Source organism: Eurytemora carolleeae, unplaced genomic scaffold, assembly GCF_000591075.1.
Source record: "Eurytemora carolleeae unplaced genomic scaffold, Eaff_2.0 scaffold11, whole genome shotgun sequence".
NCBI lineage: Eukaryota > Metazoa > Arthropoda > Copepoda > Calanoida > Temoridae > Eurytemora > Eurytemora carolleeae.
In genome coordinates, this window is record NW_019396030.1 from 763,383 (window position 1) to 774,460 (window position 11,078).

Genomic DNA, 11,078 nt, shown 5'->3' on the forward strand with positions numbered 1-11,078 from the left:
GTAAAAAAAACTCACAAAATGTCAGTAATACTAAAAAGTGTATTATTAATTAGGATTTAGATTGGTAATTTTTACATATTTGTGTTTGAATTGACTATAAACTTTCAATTTCAACACATCTACATAACTAGCGCATAACAAAAATCCAATCTCTCGGTTTTAAAATTCCGTTTATGCAAAATACGATTTTTAGCCCAAAACCTAAAAACAATATTCATCTTTTTATCTAACTATTTCAATTCAAATAGACTATAAGTCACATGTCTCTAGTCACGTGTCAGGGCGTTGGAATCAGATAAATACTACGATATTGAAAGTCATGATGACTCCCCGGCTAATTAAACCTTCCTTTTCAAGTGTTTAGACTAGAACGTGTGTACTGTGTATGTTAAGTGCAGGAGGTTGCAAGAGAGGGAGAGGGAGGGTAATATTCCCTCATCACTCCCACCTCCACATGTATTGTTACCACAAAATTTCACTTTATCATCGGTTTCATTAGGGTAAAAGCTTTGCAGTGTAAAAAGGAGAATTCCCAGGGAAGCTCCGAAACCTTTTAGTCTCGGGGATTTTAAACCATGGCTCCGATATTTAGTCCTTCGATCTTTTGACATTCTGATTTGATTCTAAAAAATGTTCTACCTTGTCTTATCAATTGCTGACTTTGTTCTAAAAAGCGTCTATGAATCGAGTAGTTTCTTAATTTGTTCAAAGTCCTCTCATAGATCCCTATTCTACCACTATTGTCCAACGTTTTCCTAAGATCCCTTTTCTACCATGCACTATTGTCCTACATTTTCCATAGATCCCTATTCTGCCACTATTGTCCTACATTTTCCATAGATCCCAATTCTCCCCGTATTGTCCTAATTTCTCCCTCTGTTGTACTCTAAGTTCTCTATCCCTTTATTCTCCCTCTGTTGTCCTAAGTTTTTCCTCTAGCTGTTGTACTACGTTCTCTACAGCCCCTAATTTTCCCTCTGTTGTCCTAAGTTTTTGTCTAGCTGTTGTACTACGTTCTCTACAGCCCCTAATTCTCCCTCTGTTGTCCTAAGTTTTTCCTCTAGCTGTTGCACTACGTTCTCTACAGCCCCTAATTCTCCCTCTGTTGTCCTAAGTTTTTGTCTAGCTGTTGTACTACGTTCTCAACAGCCCCTAATTTTCCCTCTGTTGTCCTAAGTTCACTTTATCTCCCAGTTCTCCATTCACTGTCCAGATTTTTGTGTTAGAGGTCTACTTCTCGGTTTATCAACTTCACATCAGCACAAACAATAGAGAATATAATTTGGCGGAATTTTTTAATGATTTTAGATTGAGTAGGATTAGTTCTGCATGTGTCCAGAATACAAACAACCACAAACATCTGTTTTTTTTGACGATAAAAATTTTAAACTTTTTATAAAATTATATTTTTGAGTTTTGATGGTTGAATGATTTTGTCGAGGCGGTGATTTCCTGAAATACATCTAATTCTTTTCAATTTGAACACTTTTTTGTTCAAACTACTTTTCTTACAAAAAGTTGGTGAAACTGGTGACAGGTATTCAGCAACATCCAAACAATAAATAACGCTTAATAACATTTTTCTTAAAATTTATTTCCTAAAGAAACTGAGTTTTGTCACAAAGTCACATTTTATAATCTCTATATCTTGGCAACATGATGGCATAAACCTATATATTATACTATTAATCTAACAAAATTTATAGTTTAAAGTATCAAAAGTCTTCGGGATGCAAAGATAAAAGGAATGAGAAAATTTGAGTTTGTGGCAAAAAACTCATTTCCTTTGTTAAGAATTAAAAAGGATGAAAGAACATCTTACAAAACATAGTTAAATCTATTTGGCCGCTAAACGTCTGCATACTTTAATTAAGAAAAGTTCAGAATAGGCTATAGCTACGCTACGTTTTAATAACAAAAATTTAAGAATTAAACCTATATAATCAAATAAATTACTATTTGTGATGATTATTGATTTCGTTTTAGAACATGTCACATATTTTTTGAAGCAAATGCAAATTTTGGGCGCAAAACACGTTTTGGAACATGTCGCGTTTTTGAGACATCTAACAGATTGGAATCAATGATATTTTCAAGCATTTACATAATTCGCATACAGTAGAATTTAGATAATGAAACAATGAAAATGAAAATAAATATTTCAAAATATAACGACTAAAAGCAATAAAAACTTCTAATAGCAATATTATGTTGTTCTTACAATTAAATTGAACAGAAAAATGCGGGGAAATTTTTATTGAAAATAGAGGAAACTTGAAATCATCTGTACTTCCCGTATTTAAAAGTATTATGTGCAAACAAATTTTATAATACTTTAGAAGATAAACATATTTTCATTGATTAATGTTATTCTGTAAAATATGAAAGTTCGTTTTATTCTGAATTGTTGAATTATTTTCAAATTATGGATCGTTTCAAAAGTTGGTTTTTGTTCCAGAACGCGTCCAAGTTTCGAATTCGTGAAATTTACGAAGATGGAAAACCTTGAATTGTTTCGAAAATGGTATGGGGTTTAATTGAAAATGAACGATCATTCGCAGTTCAAGTTTTAGAAAAGAAGTAATTAGTGTTATTTGTTGTTCTCGTCGTGCGTAATAAAATGTTTAGTTTCTTTAATTGATATTTGTTCTCGGCACAAGAAGAGTTACTAAAACGTTGATCATAATATTTGTGCCCAAACCTGACACTCAGTGTAAGGTTTGGAACATAAGCACAGTTTGTAACTTTCTTCCCCAGAAATAAATCTTGCAGGTAACTTTAAATTTCATATAAATGGTACAAATATTTTTTTCTTCAGAATAGTTCAGACTTTTCAACAGGCTTAAATTTAGAGGAAGAAATACATTAAAAGTATGCAGAACACACTCTTGAAGCTTATATTTCCGACCTGCAACCTTTTTTGGTACACAATTTGTGATCTGTAAAAGACAATATTTAAAAGTTGACGTTAAAAATTATAATACTTCAAATATCGAAATTGAAAAGACTGTAATATAATCTCTTTCTCGCTAACTCACACAATTTGAATCAATTTCGACCCTGTGTCGTGGGTTTCAAGATTATAAAATCTCTAAGGCTTAATTATATCCTTGATTTTTAGTTTGCATTTGGGTTGTTTAAGTCTATTTCGACCTTGAATACAACTATATGTTCCCGTCTGATGCCTAAATGCATCAATTAGTTCCCTTTCTTCTGTCTAACCAAGACGAGGGTTGGAGAGTCGGGTCCCGACCAATCCTAACTCATGCTGGCCGGAGCAGATCCGTTCTGGCGGCGCATGGGTCCTAGCCTCCGTATTCACTGGCGGCATAGTTTAGAGTAGTGAAGCAGCGTTCCCATAGACAACAGGGGGATACAGGCGGCAAACTCAAACCTTCCTTCTCCCCCTTCCTCTCCTCCTCACTTACCTCCCCCTTTTACTATCCAGTCTCTTGGTACCTGTTCAGTAGCCTATTCAAAACTAACTAATCATTTTAATAGAATTGTTCCTAATAATTTTCTTGCTAAATTCTGAAGAAAATTAAATGAAAAGTGATTTTTGACGAAAATGAAGTATTGCCTGAAATAGTCGAGTTTGGTTAGTTTGATCTATTTCAGATAAATGGACAGCTGACAAGAAATTATCTTCTGGACGTCCAGAGTATAGGTTTTAGAAGTAATGACGGAAACTTCTCTAGGTAAAGTCTAGAACCTTAGTTTGCTAGTGCTAATTAAGCACATTAATTAGATGTGAAAGCTTTACCAACCCACACGTAATAATAATAGTGATAAGAGATAAAAATAATAAAAAATAACACTTGGTAAAATCTGTACAGTCAAATCCTTTGAGGCTAACCCTCTGTATGTATATTTCATAAACACTTAAAACATTGCCACTTACCGTGCACTGTACATGTGAAAAGTACTTGTGTATTGTAATGTATACTGTACAGTAAAAATGACCGACCTGAAACCCTATGAAGTAAAATGATAGACAAATTCTAGCCAAAGCGCTTCCCTCTTTTGCTACCCTTGCCGTAGCTTTTCCCCCTTTTTGCACAAGCCACAGTGTTCTACCTTCCAGCTCTCTTTACAAGCTAAACTGTCTGTAGTCACCCATCTGAAATCTCTTTGTTATTCTCCTACATCTATCCCCTTTTTAATGAACACGCCTTGCTTCATTATATCACCTTATTTTCTCCTACCTCTTGTGTATTCTTATTATTTATGTTGCACCATTCAAATCGCAATGCTCAATTTTTCTTCCTGAACTGGAGTACTCAACTCTTGATTTTTGATCAAGTAGTTTTTAATATTGTTGTATTCTAAAATGTTTTTTATATTTTGGTATTTAAAAGTGGTTTTTGATATTTTTATATTCTTAATTGGTTTTTGATATGATGGTATGCTTGTTTCATACATAGCTTCTCTTTTTTTCTCTCTTACTTGCTTCCATAGTTAAATATTCTTTTGTCGATAACTATCAAGTTTTTCCTCTCGTTATTTCACCTCCCCCCCCACCTCCTTTAATAGAAGCTTTATACTTGGTGGATTTGGACATTTTCCTGTCTTTACCCTTTGCGTTTGTGTTCACAAACAAAATTATTTTCTTCTAATTCTTTCTGAGCACGAGTTCTAACCTTGTGTTGGTTTAATTACAGAAAACAAACAGAAAATGACATGTTTATAATAAGTAAACCTTATTTGTTTACATATTAGACAATAAAGAAAAATTGAAGAATTCTAAAAATCTACATCTAAATAATTAAAAAGTCATCATTAAAGGGGGTTGAACATCACAGAAATTTTAAAATATTTAAAAATCTGAATATTTTTTATTCAAGACGATTGGTGTGCAACTTGTGTTGGTTGTGGAGGTCTGATCCAAGATCAGTTTATTCTCCGGGTATCCCCAGACCTATCTTGGCATGCAGCTTGTTTGAAGGTATTCCAACTTTATTATCATCTAAAAAAGTATTCCAAAAATAAACATTACTTTATCATTATTATCGAAATCAGTTATCATTATCATTTTTGAATTGACCCTGAGAATTGTTTCAGTGCTGTGAGTGTAACACCCTCTTAGATGAAAAACAAACCTGTTTTGTCCGAGATGGAAAACCGTTCTGTAAGAAAGACTATGTCAGGTTATAAATAAAACACTTAAAATCTATTGATGTAATAATAATGTACGTAAACACTTTTCCAATGATATGAAGGACAAATAAATACAGGGTAAGTAAAAAACGGGATTAGTGCTGTAGAACAAAAACTTTAATAAAAATATGTTTTATGCTAAAAAATAAACCAAATTCTAAAATATTTTTAGTACATGGTTATTTGTGGTGCTTAAAATTAAGTCTTATAAATGCATAAAAAGGTTAAAAAAATCTCCCTTTTGGGAGGGGACACATGAACGTGCCATTTTGCCACCTTTGTAAATTTGGTGTGATTTTTGTAGATTTGTATAAAATATTTCTATGTACCAAAAACATTTTATCATTTTGTTAATTACATTTTATTGATTTATAGCTAAACCTTAAAACCGGCTAAAAAAGATTTACTGTATTTTACTCACCCTGTACTCACCCGTTACTTTCGCAATGACAGACAAATAAATTCATTTCTATTGATGAAAATGTAAATACTTTTCCATTGACGGTCATACGAAAATATACGTTACAAATAAACATGTACTTAATTTCTTAAACGTACATGTTGTACAAATATTGTCATATACGATACATAAACACAGTTAAAGACATTTTAGTATGAAATCCTTGTGTTTATGTTAATCTGTTTAGTTTTCAAATCTTGCTAAACCTTTGTTAAAAGTTATAAAACTGTGAAAACTTCTCTCCAAGGAACGAAATTACTTACAGTTTCTTTGTAAAGAAACTATTCTTTCCTTCAATAATCCGTTCTTGTCGGAGAGATTTCGCTAAGCTCCTGAACCCAACCAGGAAAAATACTAATCTTCTAATGAAGGAACAAAGAATAAGGATATTTGGGGTATTATGTCAGATTTGTATTTGCGGTTACACTACTTAACATAAATAGAAATGTTTAAATATTCTTTAAATGAGATGGAGCGTTATTTTTTGTATAAAATTGATATTTTGGTGAAAGGTTGTGGCTATTTTTTCACTCAGATATTATAACATAAAAATACATGCGTTGCCCGTAGAATTCTTGTAAATCAATTTTTGAAGAAAAAAATTCGTATTTTTATCAGCCTATGGGTTCCATCAAAAAATGTCAGCCCATTTGGCCCAGCCGTTTTGCCGGCTATAGGAAACCATATAAACCAATGTATGGTTTTATTATATAGATATATTATTAGATTTATATATATATATATATATATATATTAAATATATATATTTACAACCTAACAAATAAACCTTACAAACCGCGTTAATAAAAATAATATACCGATATAAAGGATCTAACAAGGTAAAAAAAACTCACAAAATGTCAGTAATACTAAAAAGTGTATTATTAATTAGGATTTAGATTGGTAATTTTTACATATTTGTGTTTGAATTGACTATAAACTTTCAATTTCAACACATCTACATAACTAGCGCATAACAAAAATCCAATCTCTCGGTTTTAAAATTCCGTTTATGCAAAATACGATTTTTAGCCCAAAACCTAAAAACAATATTCATCTTTTTATCTAACTATTTCAATTCAAATAGACTATAAGTCACATGTCTCTAGTCACGTGTCAGGGCGTTGGAATCAGATAAATACTACGATATTGAAAGTCATGATGACTCCCCGGCTAATTAAACCTTCCTTTTCAAGTGTTTAGACTAGAACGTGTGTACTGTGTATGTTAAGTGCAGGAGGTTGCAAGAGAGGGAGAGGGAGGGTAATATTCCCTCATCACTCCCACCTCCACATGTATTGTTACCACAAAATTTCACTTTATCATCGGTTTCATTAGGGTAAAAGCTTTGCAGTGTAAAAAGGAGAATTCCCAGGGAAGCTCCGAAACCTTTTAGTCTCGGGGATTTTAAACCATGGCTCCGATATTTAGTCCTTCGATCTTTTGACATTCTGATTTGATTCTAAAAAATGTTCTACCTTGTCTTATCAATTGCTGACTTTGTTCTAAAAAGCGTCTATGAATCGAGTAGTTTCTTAATTTGTTCAAAGTCCTCTCATAGATCCCTATTCTACCACTATTGTCCAACGTTTTCCTAAGATCCCTTTTCTACCATGCACTATTGTCCTACATTTTCCATAGATCCCTATTCTGCCACTATTGTCCTACATTTTCCATAGATCCCAATTCTCCCCGTATTGTCCTAATTTCTCCCTCTGTTGTACTCTAAGTTCTCTATCCCTTTATTCTCCCTCTGTTGTCCTAAGTTTTTCCTCTAGCTGTTGTACTACGTTCTCTACAGCCCCTAATTTTCCCTCTGTTGTCCTAAGTTTTTGTCTAGCTGTTGTACTACGTTCTCTACAGCCCCTAATTCTCCCTCTGTTGTCCTAAGTTTTTCCTCTAGCTGTTGCACTACGTTCTCTACAGCCCCTAATTCTCCCTCTGTTGTCCTAAGTTTTTGTCTAGCTGTTGTACTACGTTCTCAACAGCCCCTAATTTTCCCTCTGTTGTCCTAAGTTCACTTTATCTCCCAGTTCTCCATTCACTGTCCAGATTTTTGTGTTAGAGGTCTACTTCTCGGTTTATCAACTTCACATCAGCACAAACAATAGAGAATATAATTTGGCGGAATTTTTTAATGATTTTAGATTGAGTAGGATTAGTTCTGCATGTGTCCAGAATACAAACAACCACAAACATCTGTTTTTTTTGACGATAAAAATTTTAAACTTTTTATAAAATTATATTTTTGAGTTTTGATGGTTGAATGATTTTGTCGAGGCGGTGATTTCCTGAAATACATCTAATTCTTTTCAATTTGAACACTTTTTTGTTCAAACTACTTTTCTTACAAAAAGTTGGTGAAACTGGTGACAGGTATTCAGCAACATCCAAACAATAAATAACGCTTAATAACATTTTTCTTAAAATTTATTTCCTAAAGAAACTGAGTTTTGTCACAAAGTCACATTTTATAATCTCTATATCTTGGCAACATGATGGCATAAACCTATATATTATACTATTAATCTAACAAAATTTATAGTTTAAAGTATCAAAAGTCTTCGGGATGCAAAGATAAAAGGAATGAGAAAATTTGAGTTTGTGGCAAAAAACTCATTTCCTTTGTTAAGAATTAAAAAGGATGAAAGAACATCTTACAAAACATAGTTAAATCTATTTGGCCGCTAAACGTCTGCATACTTTAATTAAGAAAAGTTCAGAATAGGCTATAGCTACGCTACGTTTTAATAACAAAAATTTAAGAATTAAACCTATATAATCAAATAAATTACTATTTGTGATGATTATTGATTTCGTTTTAGAACATGTCACATATTTTTTGAAGCAAATGCAAATTTTGGGCGCAAAACACGTTTTGGAACATGTCGCGTTTTTGAGACATCTAACAGATTGGAATCAATGATATTTTCAAGCATTTACATAATTCGCATACAGTAGAATTTAGATAATGAAACAATGAAAATGAAAATAAATATTTCAAAATATAACGACTAAAAGCAATAAAAACTTCTAATAGCAATATTATGTTGTTCTTACAATTAAATTGAACAGAAAAATGCGGGGAAATTTTTATTGAAAATAGAGGAAACTTGAAATCATCTGTACTTCCCGTATTTAAAAGTATTATGTGCAAACAAATTTTATAATACTTTAGAAGATAAACATATTTTCATTGATTAATGTTATTCTGTAAAATATGAAAGTTCGTTTTATTCTGAATTGTTGAATTATTTTCAAATTATGGATCGTTTCAAAAGTTGGTTTTTGTTCCAGAACGCGTCCAAGTTTCGAATTCGTGAAATTTACGAAGATGGAAAACCTTGAATTGTTTCGAAAATGGTATGGGGTTTAATTGAAAATGAACGATCATTCGCAGTTCAAGTTTTAGAAAAGAAGTAATTAGTGTTATTTGTTGTTCTCGTCGTGCGTAATAAAATGTTTAGTTTCTTTAATTGATATTTGTTCTCGGCACAAGAAGAGTTACTAAAACGTTGATCATAATATTTGTGCCCAAACCTGACACTCAGTGTAAGGTTTGGAACATAAGCACAGTTTGTAACTTTCTTCCCCAGAAATAAATCTTGCAGGTAACTTTAAATTTCATATAAATGGTACAAATATTTTTTTCTTCAGAATAGTTCAGACTTTTCAACAGGCTTAAATTTAGAGGAAGAAATACATTAAAAGTATGCAGAACACACTCTTGAAGCTTATATTTCCGACCTGCAACCTTTTTTGGTACACAATTTGTGATCTGTAAAAGACAATATTTAAAAGTTGACGTTAAAAATTATAATACTTCAAATATCGAAATTGAAAAGACTGTAATATAATCTCTTTCTCGCTAACTCACACAATTTGAATCAATTTCGACCCTGTGTCGTGGGTTTCAAGATTATAAAATCTCTAAGGCTTAATTATATCCTTGATTTTTAGTTTGCATTTGGGTTGTTTAAGTCTATTTCGACCTTGAATACAACTATATGTTCCCGTCTGATGCCTAAATGCATCAATTAGTTCCCTTTCTTCTGTCTAACCAAGACGAGGGTTGGAGAGTCGGGTCCCGACCAATCCTAACTCATGCTGGCCGGAGCAGATCCGTTCTGGCGGCGCATGGGTCCTAGCCTCCGTATTCACTGGCGGCATAGTTTAGAGTAGTGAAGCAGCGTTCCCATAGACAACAGGGGGATACAGGCGGCAAACTCAAACCTTCCTTCTCCCCCTTCCTCTCCTCCTCACTTACCTCCCCCTTTTACTATCCAGTCTCTTGGTACCTGTTCAGTAGCCTATTCAAAACTAACTAATCATTTTAATAGAATTGTTCCTAATAATTTTCTTGCTAAATTCTGAAGAAAATTAAATGAAAAGTGATTTTTGACGAAAATGAAGTATTGCCTGAAATAGTCGAGTTTGGTTAGTTTGATCTATTTCAGATAAATGGACAGCTGACAAGAAATTATCTTCTGGACGTCCAGAGTATAGGTTTTAGAAGTAATGACGGAAACTTCTCTAGGTAAAGTCTAGAACCTTAGTTTGCTAGTGCTAATTAAGCACATTAATTAGATGTGAAAGCTTTACCAACCCACACGTAATAATAATAGTGATAAGAGATAAAAATAATAAAAAATAACACTTGGTAAAATCTGTACAGTCAAATCCTTTGAGGCTAACCCTCTGTATGTATATTTCATAAACACTTAAAACATTGCCACTTACCGTGCACTGTACATGTGAAAAGTACTTGTGTATTGTAATGTATACTGTACAGTAAAAATGACCGACCTGAAACCCTATGAAGTAAAATGATAGACAAATTCTAGCCAAAGCGCTTCCCTCTTTTGCTACCCTTGCCGTAGCTTTTCCCCCTTTTTGCACAAGCCACAGTGTTCTACCTTCCAGCTCTCTTTACAAGCTAAACTGTCTGTAGTCACCCATCTGAAATCTCTTTGTTATTCTCCTACATCTATCCCCTTTTTAATGAACACGCCTTGCTTCATTATATCACCTTATTTTCTCCTACCTCTTGTGTATTCTTATTATTTATGTTGCACCATTCAAATCGCAATGCTCAATTTTTCTTCCTGAACTGGAGTACTCAACTCTTGATTTTTGATCAAGTAGTTTTTAATATTGTTGTATTCTAAAATGTTTTTTATATTTTGGTATTTAAAAGTGGTTTTTGATATTTTTATATTCTTAATTGGTTTTTGATATGATGGTATGCTTGTTTCATACATAGCTTCTCTTTTTTTCTCTCTCACTTGCTTCCATAGTTAAATATTCTTTTGTCGATAACTATCAAGTTTTTCCTCTCGTTATTTCACCTCCCCCCCCACCTCCTTTAATAGAAGCTTTATACTTGGTGGATTTGGACATTTTCCTGTCTTTACTCTTTGCGTTTGTGTTCACAAACAAAATTATTTTCTTCTAATTCTTT

The 11,078-nt window shown here is 32.8% G+C and overlaps 1 long non-coding RNA gene across 1 annotated transcript; it reads left to right on the forward strand.

Moving 5' to 3' along the window:
* The first annotated feature begins 3,616 nt into the window (after positions 1-3,616).
* Positions 3,617-5,154, forward strand: LOC111696185 (uncharacterized). Its single transcript, XR_002764022.1, has 3 exons — positions 3,617-3,698; positions 4,845-4,945; positions 5,062-5,154. It is a non-coding gene; the product is annotated as an uncharacterized LOC111696185 (long non-coding RNA).
* The last annotated feature ends 5,924 nt before the right edge of the window (positions 5,155-11,078 follow it).